The sequence below is a fragment of the Cyprinodon variegatus genome, unplaced genomic scaffold, assembly GCF_000732505.1.
Source record: "Cyprinodon variegatus isolate N-32 unplaced genomic scaffold, C_variegatus-1.0 Scaffold583, whole genome shotgun sequence".
Taxonomy (NCBI): Eukaryota; Metazoa; Chordata; class Actinopteri; order Cyprinodontiformes; family Cyprinodontidae; genus Cyprinodon; species Cyprinodon variegatus.
This window is the reverse complement of record NW_015151036.1, coordinates 526,167-536,200: the sequence shown is the minus strand read 5'-3', so window position 1 is coordinate 536,200 and position 10,034 is coordinate 526,167. Positions and strand designations below refer to the sequence as shown.

General features: G+C 39.4%; 1 protein-coding gene across 1 annotated transcript in view; it reads left to right on the top strand.

The window, feature by feature from the left end:
• Positions 1-10,034, top strand: part of LOC107095904 (membrane-associated guanylate kinase, WW and PDZ domain-containing protein 2-like) — a 147,610-nt gene that overhangs the window by 19,906 nt on the left and 117,670 nt on the right. The window lies entirely within an intron of this gene.

The following is a 10,034-nucleotide window of genomic DNA, read 5'->3' as shown; positions in this document are numbered from 1 at the left end:
CAGCAGCAACCCAGACTGACAGCTCATTGGCTCATTTGGATCACGTGCAGCCTGGAGCCGGATGCTCCCCAGGGCTTTACCGTATTAACAGGAGAAGAGGCGCAAGAGAACTTGCAGAATTTTTTTTTATGTTTTAAATGAGGTTGGGTCTTAGCCAGCCAGTGGGTCCAGATCCGGACCACGGTCTGATCATCTGTGACCTCTGCTCTAGAGCAATGGCCGATATCAGGAAATATTCCTGCTTTTGAGACACAGGAATCGCTCATCGGTGGAGTAAAACTCCCTGTGCAGCCCTTCTTTGTAGGGTTTAGGAATAATCACATATTAAATGTATAATGGCGGATGTTCTTATACCGGGTTGATCTTTAAAATAAGTGGTCCTCCTAACTGTCAATCATTCTGGTGATATGTTTACGTAAGACCGTCCTACTTGCTCATCCCCATTTTCACTTACTAGTGGTGAGTTTGATATAGTGGAAAAATGTGCAAATATTAAATTGCGTGCATGCTCTTGCAGGCGTTTGATAGGCGTTCCCTCTTAGTAGCAGGTACAGGGTTGATCATTGTAAATTTTTTTTTTCTTTTTTATGGAGAGGGCAGGTCTTTTCAAAAATTTGTGAAGATCCTCTATACCTTTGACATTATTGACACTGATCTTGGTCAAATGCAGAACTACTAAAACAAAGTAAATAAAGTAGGACAGAGAAAATATCCATGACGTGCGCCTTAAAACCCTGAGCTGTGTCTGGAGTTTGTCTCACTGTTGCCCTGTTTACTATAGCTGTTGTTAATTTAATCAGCATTTAAATGGCTGACACTGATTTACAGCTGCCTATGTACTGAACTCTCCAGGAACCTTGATGGTTTTGGTAGAAATTCTTCAAAAAGAGCCAAAAGAAACCATTACTTTTCCCTCAGTCTAATTTGTTTTTGGCAAAATATGTTCAAGAGTGTTCATAATTTTTTTGTAATGTTTGCTTTCCTCCTGTTAAATCATATAAAATAAGCATCACAGTACAGGCAAGACAACTTGTAAAATGATTTACATCATCCCATTTTTATTTATAAAGTCTTGGTTGTTTTGCAGAAATTAGTAAAAGTTTTTTGTTTGTTTCTTTATCCACTTTATTTCTCTGCAGCGTTATGTAATCGTGTAATCAGAATGAGCCAAACTCCTGCACAGCTTGGTGGCTCCAGCCACCCCTGGGAGCTTAGCTCAGTTGAGGATGAAAAAGCTACCTCTGTAAATTTAGTATTCATTGGAGGGAAGGTGCGCGTCTGTATTTGAGTCAGAGCTGTGCACCGACGAGCACTAAGAGGATGGCGGGGTGGAGTCGGTGAGATGTGACGAGCCAACATGCAGAAAGGAGAAGGGTGAGGCTGCATGAAGTGACTTTTTAACGGCGGGGAGTAGCACGAAGGTTAAGACGTGCAGCAGGAAATTCAGCATTTATCTCTAAGCTCTGTGTCAGACAGGAAGAAAGTGATGTGATGATGAGTCCATATGAGTTCAGCTGGGATGAAATAACTCAGAGCAGATCGTTTCATCCTTTATCAGGCAACACATCACAGTTAATAGACGTCATAGCTTTAAGGATTTCAACACGCCTTTAAATGTCTTCTTACAATTCACTGTTAAATGAACAAATTAATTCAAGTTGTATAAGCAAAGCGAATCACAGAAATTGAAGTAAATTGGGGATCATTACGGAATATAAATAATAGCTCAGATTCAATGAATTCCTATGTTTTATGCTGAGCTAACATCTCTATCAGTGCAGATCTTTGCATTCTGGCTTTGCTTTGTTCTCTTATGTTGAGATATTTCAGCTTTCAAACTGATACTGAGACTCTACTGCAGTTTTGTTTTTATTTAAGTGTTGTCTTCTCAATGCATGCAAGCCCACCTATTCACAGGGAGAACATGCAAAAACCGTGCAGAAAGACCCCGGGCCGGGAATCCAACCCAGACCCTTCTTGCTGTTATGTGTTGAAGAAAATGTCATACAATGTCGTAATACAGAAATTAGCCCACCATCATCTTTCACAGCCCCTATAGAAACAGCAACCTGTGTCCCTCCTCTTTATGCCCTTCATACGCCTTTCCAAAATTACCTTTTTTTTTTTTTACCCAGTGGTTGGGGACCGCTCTCCTAAACAATCATTCACGCCATCTCACACCTAAGGAGAATTTAGAGAAGCCTAACAGTCATGTTTTTGGACCATAGGAGGAAGCCAGAGTACCCAGAGAGAACCTGTGCATGCTCAGGGAGAACATGCAAACTCCATGCAGACAAACCCCGGGCCGGGAATTGAACCTGAAACCTTCTTGCTGCAAGGTAGCAGTGCTACCCACTGCGTCACTGAGCAGCCCTGAAGTGTTCAATTAAAAAAATAAAATTAAAAATCCAATTTTACAAAACAGGGTGCAAATTAAAAGGATTTAATATTTTATTATAATAATATCAGTTTTCAGTTGTTGGTCATCTGGTTCATTACACAAATGAAAACAGCATCATCTTCCATATATGGAGGCAGATCCTGGTTTTTATCAGGCCTGAATCAAAAGGCTTTTCTTTCATTATAAAATTCCTAATCCACCTTTAAAATCCACTGAAAGGGAAACAAGTTTGTCTCTCTGGAAGTAAACGCAGAGCTTCGCCTCTGCTGTTTGTAGCTTCATATCCAATGAATAAGTTTTTAATATAACCTCCCCATGAAAAGAAGCTCTAATGTTTCCCGTCAGATGAAAGTGTGTGAGGTAGAAATCATAATCACCGGGATGTTGGATAAAACCTGCAGCACCTGAAGTAAACGTTGTCACCTTTGGTTAAGAGAACAACTTGTTCTCTCTGATGTCAGGAATCAGCTGCGACCCAAACAGCAGATCTTGTCAAAGCACGCTGAGAGATGACGTATGACGGGTTTATTTTATTTCTGCCTGTTCAAAGCAGCACGGGCTCCAGTGAAGATGGAGCAGTTGATATCACAGGCGCCTTTTAGTTGCATAACTCGCTCTATAAATCTCTTTCTGCCTTAATGTTTTCACACCTCCTCTTTCTACCTCCAGATCTATCTTTGTCTGCTTCTCTCTTCCACCTTTCCCGCCTCCTGTCTCCTCTGTGTTTTGTTTTGGAATGAAAGAAGTAGGACAATCTCTTTAATTTGCTTTTTTTATTTCTTTAAACTTACTGTTTTAGCAAATATTTATTGGCTGAGGGAGAAGAACCACAGGAGCTGCTTGATTCTGCAGAAGTTTTGGCTGTTTTTTTGTTTTTTTTCCTGACATATACAAACATGCTGTGTTGCTGAATGTATTTCTGTTTTCTACCTCTTGTCATGTTGCAGCCACAAACCTCAGTGTATTTTATCTGCAGTCTATGTGCTGCAGCAAAGCAATGCAGCGCATTATGATGCAATCTGCAGGAATTTAAAATTTTATATCAAAGTCATAATTAGGACTGCAACTAACGATTGTTATTATTATGCAAATCAGTTAATTTTTTTGATTAATCGATGAATAATTGGATAGCCAAAGGTTCCTTAAAGATGATTTTTTTCACAAAATTAAACCGCGTGAAACTAAAACTTTTCCACTTGAGGAGTTCTTGACAGCAGATTGACAGAAGAAAAAAATTTTTTTATCCTGAATGCAAAATATTTATATATTTTTTTTAGGGCTGCAACAACGAATCAATAAAATCGATAAAAATTGACTTTTAAAATCGCGATTAATGCGTCATCCGCCGCCGCCGTCATCGCTGCCACTTGACTGAAACGGGGGAAGAAAAAAAATTACGGCAGAGCGAGCCAGCGCTGCAGGTGCGCAGTGTTACAAACTCAGCGACTTTGTCACTATATTTAGCGACTTTTCAGACCCCTCCAGCGACTGTTTTTCAAAAAAGTGACTAGCGACAAATCTGGCGACTTTTTACTGTGTCACTGGCGGCTTTTGGAGACTCTTACGTGAAAGCATGTATCGTTCCTAATCTTGTCCTCCAGCGGCAGCTGCTGCCGTGAGGCGCCTCCCCCATCCCAACCCTGTTCTCCCGCAGGAGTCCCTCTCAGTGCTGCTGTCAGAGCCGCAGGATGTTTACCTTCAGCGTCCAGACTGCAAATGAAGCGCGCATGCGCCGGGATTGACGGCGCAAATTGATCACAATAATTAAAATAGCCTTTATAAATAAATTAACTTGCATATTATGAGGGCAAGGCTTTTAAAGTTTAAATCTTCTGGCAAAGATAAAGAAGTTCCTGGAATTTATGGAAGTAAAGCCGAATAAAATCCAGCAAGATCAGTAATATGTCAATTAATTATCTGCCACATTCCCATGTAAATATCTGTCTTTGGAGGATGTGTTTTTTAGCACCCCTAGTTCTCTCATTTTTTTCCAAATAAAATTTATAATTTGAATCACAGGGCTATTTTTATCTCTATGGTTCAGTATTTTCTCAAGTAGCAACTTTAACTGCTATACTTTCCTGTCTTAAAAGGCAGAACTCTTCTAGTCTAAAAAAAACTCATTTGTTGAAATGGGGGGGCCTATTGTTTGAACCCCTTAGGGGCTTTAAAAACAAAAAATGTCTTTTTTTGCGCTTTATGAAACAAAGTACCCTATATTTTGTGGATGTACAGCTACATTTCTCATGTAAGTTTGCGTAGTTTTAACACAAACGTTTATTTTTCATATTGCACCAGTACAGTTAATGAGCAACCTGTACTTGTGTGCTTGTTTGTTCTGTCTAAAATGTTTATTTTGGAATAAAGAGGTTAATATAAAAAATATTTTTTGTCCGATTCATCGATTAATCGAAAAAATAATCGGCCGATTCATCGATTTTTAAAATAATCGTTAGTTGCAGCCCTAATTTTTTTTACAATTTTGGTATAATTACTACTCTGTAAGCTAACGGCATGTTTTACAGTCTATATACTTGGGTTAATAATTCATTGATTACTAAATTAGTTGATGGTAATTTTAATAATCTGTTAATCCGATTAATTGTTTTAGCCTTAATCATAATCTCAAGGTGAAGTTTTGCATATTTTTCTAATAGCTTTAAAGACCTAGAGATGTTTATTCAGTTTAGATGGAGAAAAACTGATTATAAAGTTTTTTTAATTTTTACATTTAAGCCACTTTGGATCTAAACCACTCTGCTGTTCCTCTCTCTGCACGTTTGTTGTTGATCTGCTAAAAGATGAGGGTGAAAGCTGGAACAGTGTACTGCATCCCAGGTCTTCGGTACCAGAAGGACCTGCTGCTACTTTAGTGCACAGTTGAATGGGAGCACGCCGTGATAATGGTCTATAGTGGTTTATTCTCATAAAACGCTCGTTCAGCTCGTGTCTTGTGAGCTCAGATCCCAATAAACTCTTTCTCTAGCTGAGTTTGCGCACAAATCCGTCTGCGCACACTTAGCTCAGCGTCTGTGCTTGTGCACTGGAAAAACGATCTAGAAATAAGTACAAATTCCTTAAATTAAGTGTATTTACCCTTAATTTGAGTAGGTTAAAGAGATATTTTGCCAATGGAATGAGTATTTTACTCTTAAAATAAGACAATTAGATAACATGCACTTGAAATAAGACAATGCAATTGTACTTTCTTATTTTAAGAGTAAATTGTCTTGTTCCATTGGCAAAATGTCTCTTTTATCCCTTAATCCAAGAACAAATGCACGTATTTTAAGAAAAAAATACTCATCTAGATTTTGATTTTTTTTTCCAGTGTGCTCCTCCTTGCTGCACTCAGCAGCTCTTTGCTCTCTTAACATGTTTGCGCCCGTCCGTCTCTGCTGTCGTAACTAAACATAAAGCTGAATGACATCATCTGCCAATTTTAAAAAATGCGTTTGTCTAACTTTCAGGATTTTATTTCTTCAAGCGCACGTGAAATGATGAAAAAGTTTCTTTAATTTCGACAAAAGTAATCCACACAATATATCCAGAATAAATATTTTATTGTCTCACGGATTATTTTTGGATTAAGATCCAGATGAAGAAAAAAATGGATCTTTGAATATTTCTATCCCTCCATGTTGGATGTAAATGTTTTCGTCATAAAAAGGCTTTCTCAGTTTTTCTTTTTTAATATGATAAAATTGTAGTTTACATTTTTCTATCTATTTCAGTATCTAACCAGTATGAGATGATTAGAAACATGATTTTGTTAATCAAGCATTAAATTAATTGTTAATCTTTTCCATCTTTCTTTCAACAAAGATTCTTCTATCTACCTGCTAAGTTTCATGGCCATATTGCTAATAAAGGCTTTTCCAACTATTTAGGGTGTAAAAGTAATAAATGGTGACTGCGCTTTTATGTATAATTGTAAATACAGGCAACTAGTGCCTAAAAATAATCTCAACAGATAAAAAATGAAAGGAAAGCATTTCAGAGCATGATGTTGCCATCACCATGCTTCACCACGCGAGAGTTTTTTGCTGCTCTTATTATGTTGCTATTTGGAACTAAAAACTTGTTTAAAAAGGGGAGTTATTATTTCCTGTTTCCCTTGCAGGGAAGCTGAAAACAGAGCAATAACTTTCTTCTTGCCATTTTCCATTATTAAGCCCAGCTTTGTAGGGATCAGGACTGATAGTTCCTTGCTAGGTGAATATTTTACCTAAGCTATGAATGTCTGCAGCTCCTCCAGGACCTCTTGCATGCTCTTCTCAGCTTGTGTCCCGACAGGTTCTGGTTGAAAGGCTTTAAGTTTGGAATATATTGCTTTATATTCTAACCCTGCTTTAAACTGCTCTTTGTCTGCTCTTCATAAATTGAAAATAAATTATGCAAAAGTTCAGGGCAGTTATTTTAATTTTTCATATAAAATGCATCAGACAAAATGGGACAAAATATAAACGTACGTCTTTTTTTCTTGGTTTCCTGTAAGACTAAGTCAATAATTTCCACTGTTGCTATATGCTTTCTTCATGTGAGGGATTGCTTGAGGTTATTTAGAAAGAAAATGTTTAGTAAATTGAATCTTAGATGAATCCTAGATAATAAATCTGAGATATCGTGACAGTATGATGGTAGGAAGACATGAAGAAAATGATTGAATGAGTTCTTTAACAAGCCACAGCAGGTAGCTACAGTCCAACTGATAAATAATCTGTCACAGATTGTTTCTGCATGTTTCATAAGGTCTCATTCTGCAGCCGGTTTGCTCGTTCAGCCTGACACAGCGCAGGGTAAAGGAACACTGACGGGGATTATAAGTTAGATGATGCTCAGGTTTGAAGGATGTTAATCTTATTACAGAGCTCCTTTGTCTTTCGCTTCCACGGCTCCCCTGCAGACATCACGCGTCTGCATATAGAGCAGCTTGTAATTACATTCTGATCATGTGAGGAGCTTCGCCGGCGAAGAGACAAAGTTATTAACCGTCTCACACCGACAAACATTGGACTCACACTTTCTTCTTCTCTGTTCCCTAATGGGGAAACAGCAGAGCCTGTGTTTAACGCATGTTTCTCTCTCCTCTCAGATCTGCAGTGTGCATGTATTTTCCTTTCATAGTTGCACTTGACCAGAAGTTTCAGGCAAATCTCCTTCAGTCAGGGTAAAGCCATCTCTCCTGGGAACTCGGTCGTTCTCTCAGCCAACTCTTTAGGGCTTTAGAGATTGATTTTTGGCTTTTTTTGTCCTCTCGTCTTTATGTGAAATGAAGGAAGTTTTTTTAGAGGATACAGCCTGCATGTGCCGTCCTACAGGTGAGTTATTATAGGTGTAGGGACGCGGCGCCCTTCTTCACCTTGAGGCTCCTGCACCAGTCGGTTTAGAGCGGCGTAGAGGGGAGGTGCAGACGTAGCTGTCTGCGACATGATTGATGCGTGTATTTTGAGAACATCCCCAGCAGAGCACGCCTGAGGCCTGGAGATTGGAGCAGGGATGTGTGCGTGAAGGTGTGTGTGTGTGTTGTTGAATTAGCCGTCGGTGCTATTTGATGCCCTTGAAAAAGTTCTTGCTTTTTTCTTTAACTGTTTTTAAAACTGCTCTTTAGCCCATACTTTGTTGAATTTAGTCAAATGAAATTAGTCAAACTGTTTATTGCATGTTGTGAAGAAACGACGCACGTTTTGTAGCCATCAGCAAGAAACATACCTTATTTTACCTTTTAACAGCTGTTGAAGGAGAAGGAGTTTCTCCCCTTGTTATTGTGCACCTGGCAGTGAAATATTCCCATAGCATGATACTGCCACCGCTTTTTAAACAGCAAGTAGTGTTTTTAGTTTTTAAACCTTCTGTTCTGTCGTTAATCAGCCCTTTCCTGGAAGTCAAATTAAAAAGAGCTGTCATGGTTTTATCAAAAGCTCTGAACCACATGCAGAAACCAAAACAGAGAGACCAGGGAAAAGTTTAACAGGTTAATTTACTGCTGCTCTGAACAGTGTTTGACTGGAAAGTGAGGGGAAGACACTGCGGTTAGTTCAGGCTCAGTGGGAAATTTGATTCTTGAACTTGAAGAGGAGAAATAGGTTGCTGACTCATGTTTCCAGAAAATGGTGTCTTTTATTGAATCCAGTCGGTGTGGGATGTTCCTGTGCTTGTGTTGTTCGATGGAGGGTGGACAGGGTTTACCCAGATTGCGGTTGTTCCTTGGTGAACGGAGAAGCTGACTGCCACGTAGATTTCCTGCGGTACTTGAACGGGTTATTGTGGAGATGAATCCCCTGCTCAGAGTGAAGCCCCAAACGATCCTTGGGGGAAATAGGTTGATTCAAGCCACGAACTTGAATCCTCAACTCAGTTTGGTTCTCAGAAGTTCCTTCCAGGGAGAGAAGGTCCGAAACATCCAGTTTGCAGGATGACTTCCTGCCGAGAGGAAAAGACAAAACAGCGAGGTTAAAACTCAGGTAGACAAAAGCTCAGTTTGACTCAGCAAAACACAGCTTGGCTAGAGTACCCAAAACTGGCAAACACTCTGGCGTCGAGGTAGTGGCAGTCAGCAGCTTAAGAGCACTCCATTAATGAGGTAACCCTCCGCAGGTGTGTGAGGAGGCCAACCAGAACATGGCGCCGCCTGGTGGAGGAAGGAAGACAAACACAAACCACACTGACTGGAATCCTAACAAGACCTTTCTCTTTTTTCATACGAGCACAAGCAGATGTTTCTTTAGCTTGGTGCAGTGAGACGAACGCACAATACGATGCTTCCATGATATTTTTTATTTCTTGCAATTTACTCAGATTCGCCCCCCCAACCATCTTCATCAGCGTCTTTACAAGCTCTTTTGATTATTTTTTTTTCTGGGGTTGATTTGTATGTCTGGCATCAAACCAGGTTCACCTCTGGGACGCAGAAACCTCTCCATTTGGTGACTGGACCTTCTTATAGTGTTTACTCCCATGTTTACATTGATGAAGAGATGAACTTGGTATCTTCAGGTCTTGGAATTTTACCCAAGAAGTTACCTTCATAAATGGAATATGGTTAGAATCATGTTGACGTTTCGCTTTTCCCTAATCAGCCACAGCTTTAAAACCATATACAGACTCTTAATTCATCACCATGTTAAAATAGGACCAATAATTGGGATGGGGGTCGATTACAGTAGCAGCCATTCAAAATGGCCCTTCCCAGTCAAAAGCCAGCCAAGATAATGCTTCTCTTTAGATCTTAATCTTCACAACTCATGACAGAAAGAATATTTTTGTAAAGATTGATGTTTAAAAAGGAATTATAGGGGACCAGCCAAGGATCAGCCAAGGGTCAATTAAGGAAAGTTGGGAACTTTTGAATGGCTACTACTATAAATGTACTTTTTTTTTTCATTTCCAAGCTAGTTTTTTGGAATCATTTTCCTGCTGGTCTAAGATTTAGCCAATTAGTTATTATTTTAATTACTGTTTTCTATACATTAGTGCCACTGGTAGCAAACAGCCCCATGCTGCTGTGGCATACTGCCACCACCGTGCCTAAAAGTTTAGGAAAGAGTTAATTTTCGTAATCATTGATGCTAAATAACTAGGGATGCACGATATAATCTGCCCCCTATCGGTATCGGCCTTAAAACTGAATATC